We start from the raw sequence: 22,313 nt of genomic DNA, 5'->3' as shown, positions 1-22,313 counted from the left end.
TTCCTTTGCTGTCTTGCTACCTACAGCACCCGTGCATTATACCCACCTGCCCATTTTTGCCATGCTATTTTATTTGCCCTAAGAGCTGACACTTTTTGTGACATCCTAAAAGTGTCTGAGATAGTACCTTAGGGCGGCTTTGCACACTACGACATCGCAGGTGCGATGTCGGTGGGGTCAAATTGAAAGTGACGCACATCCGGCATCGCATGCGACATCGTAGTGTGTAAAGCCTAGATGATACGATTAACGAGCGCAAAATCGTCGTAATCGTATCATCGGTGCAGCGTCGGCGTAATCCATAATTACACTGACGCGACGGTCCGATGTTGTTCCTCGTTCCTGCGGCAGCACACATCACTGTGTGTGAAGCCGCAGGAGCGAGGAACATCTCCTACCGGCGTCACCGCGGCTTCCGTAGGATATGCGGAAGGAAGGAGGTGGGCAGGATGTTCACATCCTGCTCATCTCCGCCCCTCCGCCGCTATTGGCCGCCTGCCGTGTGACGTCGCTATGACGCCGCACGACCCGCCCCCTTAGGAAGGAGGCGGGTCGCCGGCCAGAGCGACGGTCGCAGGGCAGGTGAGTGCGCGTGAAGCTGGCGTAGCGATAATTTTTGCTACGCCAGCTATCACACGATATCGTACCTGAGACGGGGGCGGGGACTATCGCGTGCGACATCGCAGCATCGGCTTGCGATGTCGCAACGTGCAAAGCCCGCCTTAGTGTTCCTTTGCTGTCCTGCTACCCACAGCACCCGTGCATTATACCCACCTGCCCATTTTTGCCATGCTATTTTATTTGACCAAAGAGCTGACACTTTTTGTGCCATCCTAAAAGTGTCTGGAATACTACGTTAGTGTCCCTTTGCTGTCCTGCTACCCACAGCACCCGGGCATTCTACCCAACTGCCCATTTTTCCCACACAATTCTATTTGCAAACTGTGCTGCCACTGTTAGGGGCATATTAAAATTGTCTGGGATAGTCAGTGTTGGTTCTTCAGCTGTCAATAAAGCTAGACCACCGCTGCAATCTACAGCACCTCTCCATTTTTGCTACCACATTTTAAGTGTCCAATCTTTTCGCTAACAAAATGAGTGGCAAAAGGACAGATGCTGGTGGAAAGGGGAACAGGCGTGTTGGAAAAGGAAAAAAAGTTTGTGTCCGTGGGGTAGGTGGGAAAGCTACATTAACATCTGCTGAAGAAATGCCATCTTCCAGCAAAAGTAAGATGTCTACTACTTTCCGTGGACAATCCGATGTGCTTCCTTTTTTACGGAACCGAACAACTGTAACAAAGGTAGATGATGCACAAAAAAAAACAAGCTTGAATGGATCTCAAGTGCTCCAACAAGTGGCCTCTCCTCCACCTCAACTTCAACATCCAAAAAACAACAGTCCTCTGAGTTGTCATCCCAATCGCACTTGCTTTCTCCCAGCTCTCAAGTCTCCACCCGCCCTGAAGAGTATGGTGTAACAGAGATGGCTGAGTCTGCAGAGCTGTTCAGTCACACTATAGCCTCTGGGAATCAGAGGTCTGTTGCCAAGCTACAGTGAGTACAGACCAGGAAATGGTCTGCAGTGATGCCCAGAAGCTTTGTGAGTCTGATTCAGGCCTTGATGACCAAGTTTCTGAGCATAATGTAGACCCTCATTCCCAAACTGTAACACCTGTTGGTAGAGACAATGAGGAACATACTGATGACGATGAGACGCAGATACCAGATTGGGATGACAACTTAACTTGATAATGAAGTTCTAGATCCCACTTACTGTCAACCCACAGTCAGGCACTCGAGGAGGACACCAGAGGCGGTGGAGGAGGATGCAACTGATGACGAAGTTACCTTGCGCCTTCCTGGACAGAGTCGGAGAACTGGAAGCACGTCAACAACTGCATCCTCAGCCACAACTCTGCCTCTGAGCACAAGTCGGGGTGGCTCTGCAGGTCGCATGGCCTCTAAGCCTTGCCTAGCCGGGTCCTTTTTTGACCTTGCAAAGGATCTCCCAAATCATGTGATCTGTAAAATTTGTCACCAATCTATAAGTAAAGGCCAAAACCTCACCAGTTTGACAACTTCTTCCATGAATCGTCACATGAATAACAAGCATAAGTCCCAGTGGGAAGCTCACCGTGCTGCAATGCGGCCTAGCGGAGCGAGCCAACCACCGCCTGCCCCTTCAAATTCCTCCGCGCGCCCTTCATCTTCTATGACTGTGGGGACAGCTGTCACACATGTTTTTCCACGCAGATCTTCCACCTCTTTAACCGCAACAGCCAGTTTGCTTGGCAGGTTGTCAGTTGGTTTGGAAGGGGGAACAAGTGCTGGTGTAGAGCTCTCTCAGACATCGAGAGCATCAACTTTGGATGAAGGCAACATCATGTCTCCGCCTGCACTTTCCTCACAGATCTGCAGTTTTCCAGGGACACCCTACTCACCACCGTCTCCACACAGCAGCCAGATCTCGGTCCCTCAGATGTGGACAAATAAAAGGCCATTTCCTCCGAGCCATGACAAAGCTAAGAGGTTGACTTTCACCCTCTGTAAACTCTTGGCTACCGAAATGCTGCCTTTCCACCTGGTGGACACAGAGGATTTTCAAGACCTTATATCAGTCGCAGTGCCACAGTGCCAGATGCCCAGTCGCCACTACTTCTCCAAGAAAGGTATGCCTGCGCTACACCAGCATGTCGCACACAACATCGCCGCTTCCTTGAGAAACTCTGTGTGTGACAGGGTGCATTTCCCCACCGATACTTGGACCAGTAAGCATGGACATGGGCGTTACATGTCGCTGACTGGGCACTGGGTAACTATGGTGAGAGATGGTGAGGGGTCTGCTGAACAAGTCTTGCCGTCCCCACGACTTGTGCGTCAATCCTCTGTATGTCGACGTTCCTCCACTGCTTCTGCCTCCTCAACCTCATCTGGGTCCTCCACCTCCGCCCAAAGCCTGTGTGGTCAGGCCACCCGCGTTGTAACTGTGCACAAGGAATCCCACACACCTCCTTACTATGCTGGCAGTAGAGCTCAACGGCATCAGGCGGTCTTTACGTTGAAATGTCTGGGAAATAAGAGTCACACAGCTGAGGAGTTGTGGTCAGCTCTGCACTCAGAGTTTCGTAAATGGTTGTCTCCACTCAACCTGCAGCCAGGTAAGGCCGTGTGCGACAATGCTGCAAACCTGGGTGCGGCCCCTCGCCGGGGCAAGGTGACACACGTGCCTTGTATGGCTCACATTTTGAACCTTGTTGTCCAGCAATTTTTCACCCACTATCCCGACCTAGATGGGCTTCTGCACAGGGCACGGTCACTCTCTGCTCACTTCCGCTGTTCAACCGCCGCAGCTGACCGACTTGCATCGCTGCAGAGGTCTTTCGGCCTGCTGGTTCATCGCCTGAAATGCGATGTGACGACACGCTGGAATTCGACTCTCCACATGTTACAGCGACTGTGGCAGCACCGCCGAGCCCTGGTGCAATACGTTATGACGTATAGCCTGGGCCAACGAGATGCAGAGGTGGGGCAGATCACGCTGATGGAGTGGTCTCAGATCAAGGACCTATGCACCCTTCTGCACAGCTTCGACATGGCGACGAATATGTTTAGCGCTGACAATGCCATTATTAGCATGACAACGGAAGGGTTAACAAGATCTACAAGGACCAGACGTTCATCATCAACAAGGCGGCAGGCATGGGACAGTGGGGGAGAGGGATTAACAAGGGCGCATGGTAGCAGCCAAACTGTTTAGGAAGGGGCAGGAGCCCATGAAGAAATGGAGGACGAACTGTCGATGGGCATGGAAGACTCAGCTGATGAGGGAGACCTTGGTCAAATTTCGGTTGTTCGAGGTTGGGAGGATATGTCAGAGGAAGGCAGCATGGTTATCACCTCGCCGCCACCAACACAGCAAGGACTTGGTCCGCAGGGATGCGCAAGACACATGAGTGCCTTCTTGCTGCACTACCTTCAACATGACCCTCGGATTGTCCGAATTAGAAGTAATGATGACTACTGGCTTGCCACACTCTTAGATCCCCGGTACAAGTCCAAGTTTTGCAAAATAATTCCAGCCATAGAAAGGGACGCACGTATGCAGGAGTATCAGCAGAAGCTGTTACTCGATCTTAGCTCGGCTTTTCCACCAAACAACCGTGCAGGTGCAGGGAGTTAATCTCCCAGTTGTAACTTGACAAACAGGGGACTGTCTCGTCATCAACAGTCAAACCGTACCAGCAGCACCGTATCTGGTGGTAACAGCAGTTTTATTGAATCGTTTCATAATTTTTTAGACCCTCCTTTGCAAGGCCACCAGAGACAAGAAGTCTGACACATAGTCAACGGCTGGAGAGGATGATACAGGAGTATCTCCAAATGAACATCGATGCCATGACTTTGCAAATGGAGCCTTGCTCATTTTGGGCTTCAAATCTTGAAAAATGGCCAGAGCTCTCCACTTACGCCTTGGAGATCTTGTCATGTCCCGCGGCCAGCGATGTCTCTGAATGTGTCTTCAGTGCTGCTGGGTGTGTGCTGACAGATAAGCGCACGCGTCTGTCCAGTGACAATGTGGACAGACTAATGTTCATCAAGATGAACAAGTCATGGATCAGCAAGGACTTTGCTACCCCGGTGTCATCCTGGGGAGAGTAAAGGCTTGTGGATTTGGATTGTGCTTGATGCAAGTCAACATGTGAAGTTTACAACTAGGGCACAAGTGATGCCACTGAAGTGGTGTGTGTGGGGCCCAATTTTTGGAAAAAAGGGAGACTCCGCTTGGAGTCCCCTTGCTGTGTTTTTAAAAATGATCCAAGATGAACAAGTCATAGTTCAGCAAGGACTTTGCTACCTACCCAGGTGTCATCCTGAAGACAGTTAAGGCTGGCGTATTTTTGAATGTGCTTGATGCAAATCAACAGGTCAAGTTTGCAACTGGGGCACAAGTGATGCCACTGAAGGGGTGTGTGTGGCCCAATTTTTGGAAAAAAGGGAGACTCTGCTTAGAGTCCCTTTGCTGTGTTTTACATGATTTTAGAAGGGCGTGCCATGCCTATATCTGTGTCTCCTCCTCTTTTTCCTCATCCAGCTGTTTCGTTTTCGCATGAGTATATGTCCTTGTCACTTTCCCATGTGTTTGTGGTATGTTGTGAGTTGTTTGTCACCTTTTGGACACCTTTGAAGGTGTTTTCTATGTGTTTTTAGGTGTTTGCCTCCCATTGTTTTCAATGGGGTTCGAGAGGTTCGTCAAACGGTTCGTCGAACGGCACCTCGAACGGAGCCTTCAGAGGCTCGCTCATCTCTAGTAACCGCAGTCCTCCATGCTGAAACATCAGTGTCTCACAGACACATAGTAGTAGAATGATTAGAAATAGAGTGTTCTGCTCCTCCTCGCATTGTTCCTTTCAATTGTATTGGCATCTGTGATGGTGATGCCGATATAAATGAAAGTACGATCGTCGTCAGGAGGTCCACGGGGCCACAGTGACTCACGGGCCCAATCTAGACAGCTCACTAGTGAATCATCTAGAATAGAGTGGCAAAAATGAGGTGCTCAAAATATCCACTCTGATCTAGACGGCTCACTGCTGAATCACCTAAAACAGAGTGGCTAAAATGAGGTCCTCAAAAAATCCACTCTGATATAGACGGCTCACTACTGAAGCAGCTAGAACGGAGTGGCTAAAATGAGGTCCTCAAAAAATCCACTACGACACAATGTGGATATTATGAGGACTTTCAGCTGCGCTCTGTTACGGTTTTTGCTTTGAGGCTCCTCCCACTCTTCGAAAAAATCCATTGCAGTCACCTCAGTACCAAATGTACCTAATGTAGTGGCTAAAATGAGGTCCTCAAAAAATCCACTCTGATATAGACGGCTCACTACTGAAGCAGCTAGAACGGAGTGGCTTTTTTGAGGTCCTCAAAAAATCCACTACGACACAATGTGGATATTATGAGGACTTTCAGCTGCACACTGTTACGCTTTTTGCTTTGAGGCTCCTCCCACTCTTCGAAAAAATCCATTGCAGTCACCTCAGTACCAAATGTACATAATGTAGTGGCTAAAATGAGGTCCTCAAAAAATCCACTCTGATATAGACGGCTCACTACTGAAGCAGCTAGAACGGAGTGGCTTTTTTGAGGTCCTCAAAAAATCCACTACGACACAATGTGGATATTATGAGGACTTTCAGCTGCGCTCTGTTACGCTTTTTGCTTTGAGGCTCCTCCCACTCTTCGAAAAAATCCATTGCAGTCACCTCAGTACCAAATGTACATAATGTAGTGGCTAAAATGAGGTCCTCAAAAAATCCACTCTGATATAGACGGCTCACTACTGAAGCAGCTAGAACGGAGTGGCTTTTTTGAGGTCCTCAAAAAATCCACTACGACACAATGTGGATATTATGAGGACTTTCAGCTGCACTCTGTTACGCTTTTTGCTTTGAGGCTCCTCCCACTCTTCGAAAAAATCCATTGCAGTCACCTCAGTACCAAATGTACCTAATGTAGTGGCTAAAATGAGGTCCTCAAAAAATCCACTCTGATATAGACGGCTCACTACTGAAGCAGCTAGAACGGAGTGGCTTTTTTGAGGTCCTCAAAAAATACACTACGACACAATGTGGATATTATGAGGACTTTCAGCTGCGCTCTGTTACGGTTTTTGCTTTGAGGCTCCTCCCACTCTTCAAAAAAATCCATTGCAGTCACCTCAGTACCAAATGTACCTAATGTAGTGGCTAAAATGAGGTCCTCAAAAAATCCACTCTGATATAGACGGCTCACTACTGAAGCAGCTAGAACGGAGTGGCTTTTTTGAGGTCCTCAAAAAATCCACTACGACACAATGTGGATATTATGAGGACTTTCAGCTGCGCACTGTTACGCTTTTTGCTTTGAGGCTCCTCCCACTCTTCGAAAAAATCCATTGCAGTCACCTCAGTACCAAATGTACATAATGTAGTGGCTAAAATGAGGTCCTCAAAAAATCCACTCTGATATAGACGGCTCACTACTGAAGCAGCTAGAACGGAGTGGCTTTTTTGAGGTCCTCAAAAAATCCACTACGACGCAATGTGGATATTATGAGGACTTTCAGCTGCGCACTGTTACGGTTTTTGCTTTGAGGCTCCTCCCACTCTTCGAAAAAATCCATTGCAGTCACCTCAGTACCAAATATACATAATGTAGTGGCTAAAATGAGGTCCTCAAAAAATCCACTCTGATATAGACGGCTCACTACTGAAGCAGCTAGAACGGAGTGGCTTTTTTGAGGTCCTCAAAAAATCCACTACGACACAATGTGGATATTATGAGGACTTTCAGCTGCGCTCTGTTACGCTTTTTGCTTTGAGGCTCCTCCCACTCTTCGAAAAAATCCATTGCAGTCACCTCAGTACCAAATGTACATAATGTAGTGGCTAAAATGAGGTCCTCAAAAAATCCACTCTGATATAGACGGCTCACTACTGAAGCAGCTAGAACGGAGTGGCTTTTTTGAGGTCCTCAAAAAATCCACTACGACACAATGTGGATATTATGAGGACTTTCAGCTGCGCACTGTTACGCTTTTTGCTTTGAGGCTCCTCCCACTCTTCGAAAAAATCCATTGCAGTCACCTCAGTACCAAATATACATAATGTAGTGGCTAAAATGAGGTCCTCAAAAAATCCACTCTGATATAGACGGCTCACTACTGAAGCAGCTAGAACGGAGTGGCTTTTTTGAGGTCCTCAAAAAATCCACTACGACACAATGTGGATATTATGAGGACTTTCAGCTGCGCTCTGTTACGCTTTTTGCTTTGAGGCTCCTCCCACTCTTCGAAAAAATCCATTGCAGTCACCTCAGTACCAAATGTACATAATGTAGTGGCTAAAATGAGGTCCTCAAAAAATCCACTCTGATATAGACGGCTCACTACTGAAGCAGCTAGAACGGAGTGGCTTTTTTGAGGTCCTCAAAAAATCCACTACGACACAATGTGGATATTATGAGGACTTTCAGCTGCGCTCTGTTACGCTTTTTGCTTTGAGGCTCCTCCCACTCTTCGAAAAAATCCATTGCAGTCACCTCAGTACCAAATGTACATAATGTAGTGGCTAAAATGAGGTCCTCAAAAAATCCACTCTGATATAGACGGCTCACTACTGAAGCAGCTAGAACGGAGTGGCTTTTTTGAGGTCCTCAAAAAATCCACTACGACACAATGTGGATATTATGAGGACTTTCAGCTGCGCTCTGTTACGCTTTTTGCTTTGAGGCTCCTCCCACTCTTCGAAAAAATCCATTGCAGTCACCTCAGTACCAAATGTACATAATGTAGTGGCTAAAATGAGGTCCTCAAAAAATCCACTCTGATATAGACGGCTCACTACTGAAGCAGCTAGAACGGAGTGGCTTTTTTGAGGTCCTCAAAAAATCCACTACGACACAATGTGGATATTATGAGGACTTTCAGCTGCGCTCTGTTACGCTTTTTGCTTTGAGGCTCCTCCCACTCTTCGAAAAAATCCATTGCAGTCACCTCAGTACCAAATGTACATAATGTAGTGGCTAAAATGAGGTCCTCAAAAAATCCACTACGACACAATGTGTGAAATTATAAGCACTTTCTCGGCTGCGCTCTGTTACGTTTTTCGCCGTGAGGCTCCTCCCACTCTTCGAAAAAATCCACTGCAGTCACCTCAGTACCAAATGTACATAATGTAGTGGCTAAAATGAGGTCCTCAAAAAATCCACTACGACACAATGTGTGAAATTATAAGCACTTTCTCGGTTGCGCTCTGTTACGTTTTTCGCCATGAGGCTCCTCCCACTCTTCAAAAAACTGAATTTCAGTCACTTCAGTACCAAATGTACATAATGAAGGCTACAGAGAGATCCTCAAAAAATCCACTCTGATCCAATATGGTAAGTTATGAAGACTGTCAGCTGCGCGGTTCCGTTTTTCCTTGTGAGGCTCCGCCCACTCTTTCAATGTCAGTCATGCGGCCACGACTTGTGGAAATACGGTAAAATTAAAATTCCAGCAAAACTGAACAATCAGCGCTGTGTGTCATTATTTATATTGTAAAAAATAATAATAAAATGTAAGTTATAATAATAATGAAAATAAAAATTTGCCCTTTGGAAAAAAATAATAAATATAACAGTGTGAGCATCTAATAAATAAAAACATGAAATCATTCCAATTATAAATCTGATTCCAGCCCCTGCTGTAGAAACTGAACTGTGTTGTATGGAGAAAAGATCACAGAGATCATCAAAAAATCAACTCTGATCTATAGCCACCTCACTGGTGAAGCAGCTAGAACGGAGTGGATAAAATGAGGTGACCAAAAACATGTGACTGCAGCGAGGCCTCAAGAAATCAACTCTGATCTAGTCACCTCAGCACTGAACCGGCTAGATCAGAGTGGAAAAAATGAGGACCACAAAAAACCCACTCTGATCTAGACACTTCAGTAGTGAGCCGGCTGGATCAGAGTGGAAAAAATGAGGCCTCAAAAAATCAACTCCGATATAGCCGGCTCACTACTGAAGCAGCTAGATCAGAGTTGATTTTTTGAGTACCACAAAAAATCAACTCTGATCTAGACGCAACCCTAGAGATATGGTAGATGCTAGAGTGTACAGGCTCCTTCCCGGCATGACGTCACTACTGTCACGTGTTAGAGGCGTGGTCTAATGTCACACTGCACGAGGAGACGCCAGTTCCTCCTGCTTCTCGGCATGTGTGGTCGCTGCTTCTCGGCATGTGTGGTCGCTGCTTCTCGGCATGTGTGGTCGCTGCTTCTCGGCATGTGTGGTCGCTGCTTCTCGGCATGTGTGGTCGCTGCTTCTCGGCATGTGTGGTCGCTGCTTCTCGGCATGTGTGGTCGCTGCTTCTCGGCATGTGTGGTCGCTGCTTCTCGGCATGTGTGGTCGCTGCTTCTCGGATGTGTGGACGCTGCTTCTGCTGCAGCCTCTTCCTCAGGACTCCGCGCTATGGATGACTCTTTCCTGCACAGAACAAGGTCAGTGGCTTCATACTTATAAACGGGAGTTCTTTCATTACTGTGTGTGGAAGCTTCATGCTGTGTGCCTGTCCTGGAACTTTTTTGCGGGAGGCTCAGTGCTGCTGGGGGTCAGAGGGGGCCGGTCATCTGCTGGGGACGGTGGCCAGTGCTGGGGTCGGGGGGGTCGGTCCTCTGCTGGGGATGGTGGCCAGTGCTGGGGTCGGGGGGGGGGGTCGGGTCCTCTGCTGGGGACGGTGGCCAGTGCTGGGGTCGGGGGGGGGTCGGTCCTCTGCTGGGGACGGTGGCCAGTGCTGGGGTCGGGGGGGGTCGGTCCTCTGCTGGGGACGGTGGCCAGTGCTGGGATCAGGGGGGGTCGGTCCTCTGCTGGGGACGGTGGCCAGTGCTGGGGTCGGGGGGGGGGGGTCGGTCCTCTGCTGGGGACGGTGGCCAGTGCTGGGGTCGGGGGGGGGGGGGGGTCGGTCCTCTGCTGGGGACGGTGGCCAGTGCTGGGGTCGGGGGGGGGGGGGTCGGTCCTCTGCTGGGGACGGTGGCCAATGCTGGGGTCGGGGGGGGGGGGTCGGTCCTCTGCTGGGGACGGTGGCCAGTGCTGGGGTCGGGGGGGGGGGTCGGTCCTCTGCTGGGGACGGTGGCCAGTGCTGGGGTCGGGGGGGGGGGGGTCGGTCCTCTGCTGGGGACGGTGGCCAGTGCTGGGGTCGGGGGGGGGGGGGTCGGTCCTCTGCTGGGGGACGGTGGCCAGTGCTGGGGTCGGGGGGGGGGGGGTCGGTCCTCTGCTGGGGACGGTGGCCAGTGCTGGGGTCGGGGGGGGGGGGGTCGGTCCTCTGCTGGGGACGGTGGCCAGTGCTGGGGTCGGGGGGGGGGGGGTCGGTCCTCTGCTGGGGACGGTGGCCAGTGCTGGGGTCGGGGGGGGGGGTCGGTCCTCTGCTGGGGACGGTGGCCAGTGCTGGGGTCGGGGGGGGGGGGTCGGTCCTCTGCTGGGGACGGTGGCCAGTGCTGGGGTCGGGGGGGGGGGGTCGGTCCCTCTGCTGGGGACGGTGGCCAGTGCTGGGGTCGGGGGGGGGGGGGTCGGTCCTCTGCTGGGGACGGTGGCCAGTGCTGGGGTCGGGGGGGGGGGGGGTCGGTCTCTGCTGGGACGGTGGCCAGTGCTGGGGTCGGGGGGGGGGGGGTCGGTCCTCTGCTGGGGACGGTGGCCAGTGCTGGGGTCGGGGGGGGGGGGGTCGGTCCTCTGCTGGGGACGGTGGCCAGTGCTGGGGTCGGGGGGGGGGGGTCGGTCCTCTGCTGGGGACGGTGGCCAGTGCTGGGGTCGGGGGGGGGGGGGTCGGTCCTCTGCTGGGGACGGTGGCCAGTGCTGGGGTCGGGGGGGGGGGGGGTCGGTCCTCTGCTGGGACGGTGGCCAGTGCTGGGGTCGGTCCTCTGCTGGGGACGGTGGCCAGTGCTGGGGTCGGGGGGGGGGTCGGTCCTCTGCTGGGGTCGGGGAATCGGTGGGGGGAATGGGGGAATCAAGGGGTAGGGGGGGGAATTGGTGGTGCTTGGGGGTAGGGGGGAATTGGGGGTAGGGGGGGGGAATCGTTGGTGGGGGTAGGGGGGGGGGATCGTTGGTGGGGGTAGGGGGGGGAATCATTGGTGGGGGGGGAATCGTTGGTGGGTGGTGGGGGGGGAATCGTTGGTGGGGGTAGGGGGGGGATCATTGGTGGGGGTAGGATCGGGGATCGTTGGTGGGGGTGGGATCGTTGGTGGGGGTGGGATCGTTGGTGGGGGTGGGATCGTTGGTGGGGGGTAGGATCGTTGGTGGGGGTAGGGGTAGGATCGTTGGTGGGGTAGGGGGGGGGGGATCGTTGGTGGGGGTAGGGGGGGGGATCGTGGGTAGGGGGGGATCGTTGGTGGGGGGTAGGGGGGGGGGATCGTTGGTGGGGGAATCGGTGGTGGTGGGCTTGGGGGGGGGGGGGTTGAAATAGGGAGTTGGGATTGGGGGATAGTTAGAAAAGAACCACGAACAATACTTACAGGATGGATCAGAACAGCAGCAGGATCACAGAAGAGGATGGCAGCAGATGGGGGGGGGGGGGGGCAGCGGCAGATAAAGGGAGCATCGGTGGAAGTGAGACGGCGGCAGCTGGGAGAGGGCGCAGTGGATGCAGGAGCAGCAAAGGATGGGGGGGACAGGGGGTAAGGGGAGGTGAAATTGGGGATAGTTACCTTACAGGATGGATCTAGGTAGCAGATGATGGAGGCAGTAGATCGGGGAAGGTGAGAGGTGAGGAGAGAGGGGGCAGCGGATCACGGGGGGGGGGGTTGAAATAGGGAGTTGGGATTGGGGATAGTTAGAAAAGAACCACGAACAATACTTACAGGATGGATCAGAACAGCAGCAGGATCACAGAAGAGATGGCAGCAGATGGGGGGGGGGGGGGCAGCGGCAGATAAAGGGAGCATCGGTGGAAGTGAGACGGCGGCAGCTGGGAGAGGGCGCAGTGGATGCAGGAGCAGCAAAGGATGGGGGGACAGGGGGTAAGGGGAGGTGAAATTGGGGATAGTTACCTTACAGGATGGATCTAGGTAGCAGATGATGGAGGCAGTAGAGGAGGGGGTCGGGGGAAGGGGGAGAGGTGAGGGGCAGCGGATCACGGGGCGAGGAGAGAGGGGCAGCGGATCACGGGGGGCGAGGAGAGAGGGGGCAGCGGATCACGGGGGGCGAGGAGAGAGGGGGCAGCGGATCACGGGGGCGAGGAGTGAGGGGGCAGCGGATCACGGGGGGCGAGGAGAGAGGGGGCAGCGGATCACGGGGGGCGAGGAGAGAGGGGGCAGCGGATCACGGGGGGCGAGAGAGAGAGGGGGCAGCGGATCACGGGGGCGAGGAGAGAGAGGGGGCAGCGGATCACGGGGGCGAGGAGAGAGAGAGGGGGCAGCGGATCACGGGGGCGAGGAGAGAGAGAGGGGGCAGCGGATCACGGGGGCGAGGAGAGAGAGAGGGGGCAGCGGATCACGGGGGCGAGGAGAGAGAGAGGGGGCAGCGGATCACGGGGGGCGAGGAGAGAGAGAGGGGGCAGCGGATCACGGGGGCGAGGAGAGAGAGGGGAGCGAGAGAGAGGGGGCAGCGGATCACGGGGGCGAGGAGAGAGAGAGGGGGCAGCGGATCACGGGGGCGAGGAGAGAGAGAGGGGGCAGCGGATCACGGGGGCGAGGAGAGAGAGAGGGGGGCAGCGGATCACGGGGGGCGAGGAGAGAGAGAGGGGGCAGCGGATCACGGGGGCGAGGAGAGAGAGAGGGGGCAGCGGATCACGGGGGCGAGGAGAGAGAGAGGGGGCAGCGGATCACGGGGGCGAGGAGAGAGAGAGGGGGCAGCGGATCACGGGGGCGAGGATGAGAGAGAGGGGGCAGCGGATCACGGGGGCGAGGAGAGAGAGACGAGAGGGGGCAGCGGATCACGGGGGCGAGGAGAGAGAGAGGGGGCAGCGGATCACGGGGGAGCGAGGAGGAGAGAGAGGGGGCAGCGGATCACGGGGGCGAGGAGAGAGAGAGGGGGCAGCGGATCACGGGGGCGAGGAGAGAGAGAGGGGGCAGCGGATCACGGGGGCGAGGGGTGAGGAGAGAGAGAGGAGAGAGACGGGGCAGCGGGATCGCGGGGGTGAGGAGAGAGAGAGAGAGACGTGAAAGAGGACGGACGCAGAGTACTGAAGGGGAGTGTAGCGGTGACCTGAGGGCTCAGGCGTGACCATAGCAACGATGGAGAGCCCTAGGTCTGGAAAACGCTCCAGGCAGACCTGATAAAATCTGCACGGTGAGTAGACCATCAAGGACCTCACCAACCGTAAATTTCGGGACACAGTAGCAACGGGAGAACCGGGGAACCCCAGACGCTCCAAGCCACAGGGACCCACCAACCAGAGACAGGTGTAGGGGAAGTAAGCCACCAGGTCACCATACGGCACTGGGAACTAAGGGGACTAGTGGTGAGGACCAGCTGCCATCTGGTTGCCAGCAACACAGTGTGAGTAAAACACCAATTACACTGCAGCCCCTCTGTGTGGTCTACCTTCTTTGTGCACCCTGGCGTCACTGGCAGACAAGTACTTTCCATTATTTATCCCCTGAGACCAAGACATACTTGCGGGGGACAGCAACATCTTGGCTGCTATTAACCTCAGCCACAGTGAGAGACTGTGCAGCGGCGGCTCCCTCTATGGCCGCAACCCGCAAGTGGCGTCACGACAAACTATTATTCTTACTCCCTGTACATACCCATTTTTAAAAGCGTTCCCCCCCCCCCCCCCCGGTACAGGCTACTAGACCCGTGACACCTCCCCAGTTAAACCAGGACAGAGTACCCCATAGCCCTGGGGCGTGACAGACTGATGAGGATGAGATGTAGGGTGGTGCAGCACTGTGGGGAGGGTGGTAGGTGATCGAGATGGGGAGGGAATGTAGGATGGTGCAGATCTGTGGAGTGGATGGTAGATGATGTAGGTTGGTGCAGATCTGTGGAGAGGATGGGTAGGTGATGGACAGAGATGGGGAGGGGATGTAGGGTGGTGCAGATCTGTGGAGAGGATGGGTAGGTGATGGACAGAGATGGGGAGGGGATGTAGGTGGTGCAGCACTGTGGGGAGGACGGGTAGATGTAGGGTGGTGCAGATCTGTGGAGAGGATGGGTAGGTGATGGACAGAGATGGGGAGGGGATGTAGGTGGTGCAGATCTGTGGAGAGGATGGGTAGGTGATGGACAGAGATGGGGAGGGGATGTAGGTGGTGCAGATCTGTGGAGAGGATGGGTAGGTGATGGACAGAGATGGGGAGGGGATGTAGGTGGTGCAGATCTGTGGAGAGGATGGGTAGGTGATGGACAGAGATGGGGAGGGGATGTAGGTGGTGCAGATCTGTGGAGAGGATGGGTAGGTGATGGACAGAGATGGGGAGGGGATGTAGGTGGTGCAGATCTGTGGAGAGGATGGGTAGGTGATGGACAGAGATGGGGAGGGGATGTAGGTGGTGCAGATCTGTGGAGAGGATGGACAGAGATGGGGAGGGGATGTAGCGTGTGCCGCACTGTGGAGAGGATGGACAGAGATGGGGAGGGGATGTAGGGGGGTGCAGATCTGTGGAGAGGATGGGTAGGTGATGGACAGATGGGGAGGGGGATGTAGTTGGTGCAGATCTGTGGATTGCTTTGTGGTTGAGAGAGCACTTTAGATTGTACTCTGTAGCGGATGGGCAGCAGCTGGCACAGGGTAGAGGCATGGGTTTAGCGTTTTCAGTGAGCTATGATGCTGACTGCTGCATTCAAGAGACTTCAGATGTTTTATTGGGGGGTTAAATTCAATTTTGGGTTATAAGTTGCTTCATAATACAACTTTTGTTTTCCTTTCTTGCTCCCCTGCAGTCACCAGAAACCCATAATTACACAATTAAATGCACTTCTAATTTTTTTCATTTATTTTTTTCAGGTTTTGACACAGATCTGCTGCAGAATTGATGATGGAAACTTCATGTCATGGTCTTATGGCTTGTGTTTTTCAATCCATAGATTTTCTTTTAATTATAACTGTTACCACCAAATAAGTTGTTGTTTTTTTTTTGTTTTTTTTTCTCCATTAAAAGGATTTTATGGTCACAAGGATAGGTCCTAGATATCAGATGAATGAGAATCCAAAGCCCAGCCCCTCCACATATTCTCCAGGGGTGAACACATGGATGCAGAGGCGATGCACAGCTGTAGCCACTGTAAAAAATAATGTATTTTTTGTACAAAAGTTTAATTTGTGATAAATATAATAAAGTTGTATTTGTACAACATTTAGTCCTGTTATTTGTATTTAAATCTGTTCATTTTATTTAAATATTTGTGAAAATGTGTTTATGCCAATTTATTTTTCACAGTAAAATGACTAAATTTCGATGAGTAATGGATGGGAATGTTTTGTTTTTTTTTGTTTTTTTTCCCCCTTTTAACACATCTTCAGTATGTAGTTATAAAATTGGTCAGTTTCCATATTGAAATTTACATTTTAGTTACATGCATATGCAGGAGAAGTTTGATGCATCTGTGTAAAGCAGAAGGTCCTTATAAGAATGCCATGGACAAGAAAAATACTTTTGTAACAATGATGTTCACTTGCACAAGCTGCATGGATGAAAATATCCTTAAGGCCGGTGTCATGTTTGCGATGGCCTCGCGTGTATCTCGAGGGAGTCTCGCGGTGCATCACCCTTCACGAACTCACACTTTCCTCACAGGAGTGTCTTAGCTGCATAGATATACATGCAACCGACCCGCTCCTGTGAGGAGAGTGAGAGTCCGTGACGGGTGATGCACCGCAAGCTACACGCAAGGCAATCGCAAGTGTGACACAGACCTAAGGACTGTTTCACGCGTCAGTGAAAAACAGACGTTTTTCACCGACGTGTAAAACACGAATATGTCCCTCCGTTATACATGATTGTACATGGACATAAACTCACCTCTCCCGTTCCTGCTGTCTGTGGTGCTGAAGAGTCCCGCGATGCAGCATCCGGCCGCTGTCTCTCACCTTTGCAGCTACTTTCAAAGCGTATTAAAAATTTTGTTCTTTACGTTTTTTTTAAAACAGAATATATAGTACATTTTATAATTTCTGACCACCCACCCCCCACCCAAAAAAAAATGAAAAATGTTCTCATTCTAGAATACGGGAACATAGAAAAGGATTTCCATGTCCAATGTATTTCTATGTACCAGTATAACATGCCTGTGGTGTCAGCCTGTACTGCAGCTTGAAGACTAAAATATTTTCCCAGTGACATCTTTAGAACATGTAGATCATAGGTTTAGGTGCGTTCTGCAATTGTAAAGGTGGTTTAAAGTCCCTGGGACAGTCACAAATAAGGAGAACTAAATTTTTAGAAATTTGAAAATCTTCAAGCTACATCCATGGTCAAAATTATTGGTCCCCCTCGATTAACCCCTTAACGACCGCGGGCAGTAAAATTACGTCCTAGCGGTCATAACGTTACTGCCCGCGGTCTGCCGGCAGAATCATGCTGCGATCGGCACACATCTCAGCTGATTTTCACAGCTGAGGTGTGCCTGCTAGGCACGAGCAGAATCGTTATCTGCTCGTGCCGTTTAACCCCTTATATGGCACTGTAAATATGTGACAGCGCCATTATAAGCGCGATCGTGGTAAAAATGTACTTACCGCACGATACCGGAAGTCACGTGACGCGATCACGTGGTTCACGATAGTTGTCATGGTAGCACAGGGTCATGTGATGACTCCTGTACTACACCTGACTTGCTTTCGCTTTCGCTGTGCCAGCGGCACAGCAAAAGAGAGCGTATCTGCTGTTTACAGCCTTGTAGCTGTGATCAGCAGATACTGCAGAGCGATCGGATTGCTGATCGCAATAGCCCCCTAGGGGGACTAGTAAAATAAAAAAGTTAAAAAAAAATTGTAAATTTAAAAAAAAAACCTAAAAGTTCAAATCACCCCCCATTCGCCCCATTAAAAATTAAAGGGTTAAAAAAATATACACAAATTTGGTATCGCCGCGTTCAGAAACGCCCGATTTATCAAAATATAAAAACAATTAATCTGATCAGTATACGGCGTAGCAGAAAAAAATTCCAAATGCCAAAACGACGTTTGTCGCCACAACTTTTGCGCAAAATGCAATAAGAGCCGATCAAAACTTAGCATGTGCGCAAAAATGGTACCGTTAAAAACGTCAGCTCGAGACGCAAAAAATAAGCCGTCACTGAGCCATAGAGCCCGAAATATGAGAACGCTACGGGTCACGGAATATGGCATAAAACGTGCGCCACTCTTTTCGGACAAACTTCCGATTTTTATTTTTTTTTTTAACCCCTTATATAAAAGTAAACCTATACATGTTTGGTGTCTACAAACTCGCACTGACCTGAGGCATCACACCCACACATCAGTTTTATCATATAGTGAATAAAATATCTCAAAAACCATAGTGCTATTGCACTTTTTTTGCAATTTTTCTGCATTTGGAATTTTTTTTGCCGTTTTCCAGTACACTATATGATAAAACTGATGGTTTCATTTAAAAGTACAGCTCGTTCCGCAAAAAATGAGCCCTCCACATGACCATATTGACTGAAAAATAAAAAAGTTACGTCTCTCAGAAAAAGAATGACGAAAAAAAAAAACGGAAAGCGAAAAAACGGCCGGTCGTGAAGGGGTTAATTAAAGAAAAACCCACAATGCTCACAGAAATAACTTGAACCTGACAAAAGTAATATAAAAATCTATGAAAATGAACAAATGAAAGTCGGACATTGCTGCTTTTCTGCTTCCACAGAATTATTTTAAATAATGAAACTAGTGATACATGCCTGGACAGAAATGATGATCCCTTAACCTAATATTTTGTTGCACAACTTTTCGAGGCAAACAAACGATTCCTGTAATTGTTAATGAGACTTCTGCGCCTCTCGACGGGTATTTTGGCCGCTCCTCAAGAGACCTCTTGACAACCACCAGGTTACCAGCCTATGGAAATCCTCTGTCCAAGAGCATGGTTTGAGAGGCTTGTCATTGAACAACTCACAGATATAATGTATTTCAAAGCAGAAGCTTATGGAAAATGATTTAACCCCTTCAGTGAACACAACAAAAAAATTACTGTATTTTTTCGCTTTATAAGACGCACTTTTGTTCCCCCAAATTTTTGGGGAACGTAGTGGGTTCGTTTATAATCGGATTATACAGCTGCAGGGCCCAGGGGAGGTGGGGGCAGCTCTGGAGCGGTGATGGAGGCTGAGGCAGGGTTGGTGAAGGTTGCAGGAGGCAGATGTGTTGGATATGGCCCCCATGCTGCTGCCCATAATAAAATAAAAAAACTACTTGCCTCCAGCGTGTCTCCCCGGTTTCCCTGCTGCCGCTGTGATCAGGCACACAGATGATGTCACTCTGCTGTGCCGATCACATGACCGGCACAGAGAACCAGGAAGTGCAGGAGCTCAGCAGAACAGAGGGAGACACGAGGGAGGACAGCGCTGGAGACAATAGAGAATTTATTTTACTATGGGCAGCAGCATGTGGGACCATATCAAACACAGGAGAACGTGTGCCATCCATAGGGGGCCATGGGCAGCACAGGGAGACGTGTGCCACCCATAGGGGGCCATGGGCAGCACAGGGAGACGTGTGCCATCCATAGGGGGCCATGGGCAGCACAGGGAGACGTGTGCCATCCATAGGGGGCCATGGGCAGCACAGGGAGACGTGTGCCATCCATAGGGGGCCATGGGCAGCACAGGGAGACGTGTGCCATCCATAGGGGGCCGCGTGCCATCCATAGGGGGCCATGGGCAGCACAGGGGGCGCATGCCATCCATAGGGGGCCGCGTGCCATCCATAGGGGGCCATGGGCAGCACAGGGGGCGCGTGTCATCCATAGGGGGCCATGGCCAGCACAGCGCGTGCCATCCATAGGGGGCCATGGCCAGCACAGGGGGACGCGTGCCATCCATAGGGGGCCATAATCTAGATATGGCCCCCTTATATTGAATAAGGGGGCTAATTTTAGGATGGGGGCTATGAGGGACATATACCCTATATCAGAGGTTCCCAACTCCAGTCCTCAAGGCACACCAACAGTGCATGTTTTCAGGATTTCCTTAGTATTTCACAGGTGATAATTTAATCACCTGCAAAGGTGCTGAATCCAACACCCATGCAATGCTAAAGAAATCCTGAAAACATGCACTGTTGGTGTGCCTTGAGGACTGGAGTTGGGAACCTCTGCCCTATATGATTTGTTAGACGGACACTGGCATAAGAAGGACCCCATTTAACTTTAATATAAAAAAAAAATCTTTTTTCCTTCACCAAACTTGGGTGTGTGTCTTATAAAGCGAAAAATACGGTATATTATACTTTTTACTCAAAGCGTCAAACAAAAATTGGACTAAAACATGATCGAAAAGACGAGTGGAAATAAAAAGGTATCACTAGAAATTGAATTGTCCTGCAAAAATAAAGATACCACACAACTCTCTCATGAGAAAAATACTAAATATACATCTCATAGAATGACAATAACAAAATAATTACAGTATTTTTTAGACTATAAGGCGCACTTTTTTTCCCCCCCAAATGTTGGGGGAAAGTGGGGGTTGCGTCTTATAGTCTGAATGTGGCTGCGGGGAATGAGGGTGGAGCGGGTCATCGGGGGCATGAGCAGGTTGCAGCAGCACCTGCCGTGACCACGTGGACCCGCTCATTACGTATGCACGCCCATCTCTCAGCACCGAAGCCGGCGTTGACAGGTGGGCGAGGGATGCGCGCTTATTAAACAGCTGGCAGCATGATCACCCCTGGAAACTACAGCCTGGAGTGATTATGTGCAGCTGAATTCACTGCCCCCCCCCTCCCCCTCCCGAGCATCATCGTCAGCGCGGGGCGCAGTGAATAAGTATACTCACCCGTCACCATTCCCCTGCAGCACCGCGATCTCCTGTCTGCCGGCTGCGGCTGTGTCATCGCTGTGCACACGTGTCCCCAAGCCGCGCCGGCACAGACAGGAGGACATCGTGATGCTGCAGGGATCGTGGCCGGCTCCACACAGCGCGGCCGGCACAGACAGGAGGACGAGCGATGCTGCGTGGAGCGAGGAAATTTTCCTTCTCTAAAAACCAGGGTGCGTCTTATTGTCCGGTGCATCTTATAGTCCGAAAAATACGGTATTTTTATATTGGATATTTTTTGTGCAAAATCACCAAAAACAATACAAATCCGGTATCACTGTAATCGTACTGACCCAAAGAATAAAGCCATCTCACTTGTAACACACGCGGAATGGTGTGAAAGTCCTGAATTATTGTTTTTTTTGTTCATCCTGCCTACTAAAAATATTACTATAAAGCAATTAAAAAATGGTATGTGCATGTAAATGTTAACAATAAAAACGTAAACTAGTGCTGCAGAAAACACCATCTTAGATGACTGTTAAAACAAAGAAAAATGAAAGCTCTCAAAATAGTTTGATGCAAAAAGGGTTTTTTTTGTTTAACCCCATTACGACCGCGTTACGTTTTAAAACTGCACCAAAAAAGGGTACTTATTCCTTTCTGCCGTTTTAAAACGGCGGGCAGAAAAAAAAGTGTATAGCGCCCCCCAGCGTCAGAAAATCTCTGGGGTTTCAGCTACCGGGGGTAGCTGAGACCCTGGAGATCATGATTCGGGCCGGTTTTTCCGGTCCCCAGTCACGTGATCCACGAAATAACACATGCGATAACACATGCGACAGAAACCTGCTCCCCAGGCCCTGCTGGGTCCCCCCCTATCCCCCCCGGTGTTCCCCGGTGTCCTACATACCTGTCGGAGCGCTGATCCCCCGCGGCCCCCTCCTCCGGCTCCTTCACAGCAGACGCCGGTCACATGTGCAGAGCGCGGCTGTGAGCTTCCTGTGTTCAGGACGCTGGCTGCTGCTGCTGCTCGGCACACTGCAGCTGTGACCCAGGGAGGGTGGGTGCAGATTCTTTGCACCCACTCTCCTCAGATGGAGGGTCCTCACACCTAGAAAATGGGGGATACGTTCCCTGAACGTGTCCCCCATATTCTAGAAGGTCCAGAGTCGACGTGGGACGTCCAAATGGATTACAGCGGATTTTTTTTTCTTTTCTTTTCAATAAATTGGCTAATCAGGGAATGTTTTGGGGAGTTTTTTCAAATAAATTTTTTTTTGTTGTCAATTTTTTTTTTTATTACTGTCAATTAGTTATGTCGGGTATCTGATAGACGCCGTGACATAACTAATTGCTGGGCTTGATGCCAGGTGACATTACACATCTGGTATCAACCCCATTTATTACCCCGTTTGCCAACGCACCAGGGCACGGGATGAGCTGGGGCGAAGCGCCAGAATTGGCGCATCTAATGGATGCGCCATTTCTGGGGCGGCTGCGGCCTGCTATTTTTAGGCTGGGAAGAGTCCAATAACCATGGCTCTTCCCATCCTGAGAATACCAGACCCCAGCTGTCAGCTTCACCTTGGCTGGTGATCTAATTTGGGGGGACCCCACGTTTGTTTTGTTTTTTTTAATTTATTTATAAATAATTAAAAAAAAAAACAGCTTGGGGAGCCCTCCAAATTGATCACCAGACAAGATGAAGCTGTCAGCTGTGGTTTGCAGGCTACAGCTGTCTGCTTTACCCTAGCTGGCTATCAAAAATAGGGGGGACCCCACGTCATTTATTTTAATTATTTTTTTTTCTTTTGGGCTAAATACAAGGCTAGTGTCACGTGAAAGGCACTAAGGGTACCTTCACACTTAGC

Source organism: Anomaloglossus baeobatrachus, chromosome 5 (assembly GCF_048569485.1).
Source record: "Anomaloglossus baeobatrachus isolate aAnoBae1 chromosome 5, aAnoBae1.hap1, whole genome shotgun sequence".
NCBI classification, from domain to species: Eukaryota; Metazoa; Chordata; class Amphibia; order Anura; family Aromobatidae; genus Anomaloglossus; species Anomaloglossus baeobatrachus.
This window is presented reverse-complemented; position numbering follows the sequence as displayed.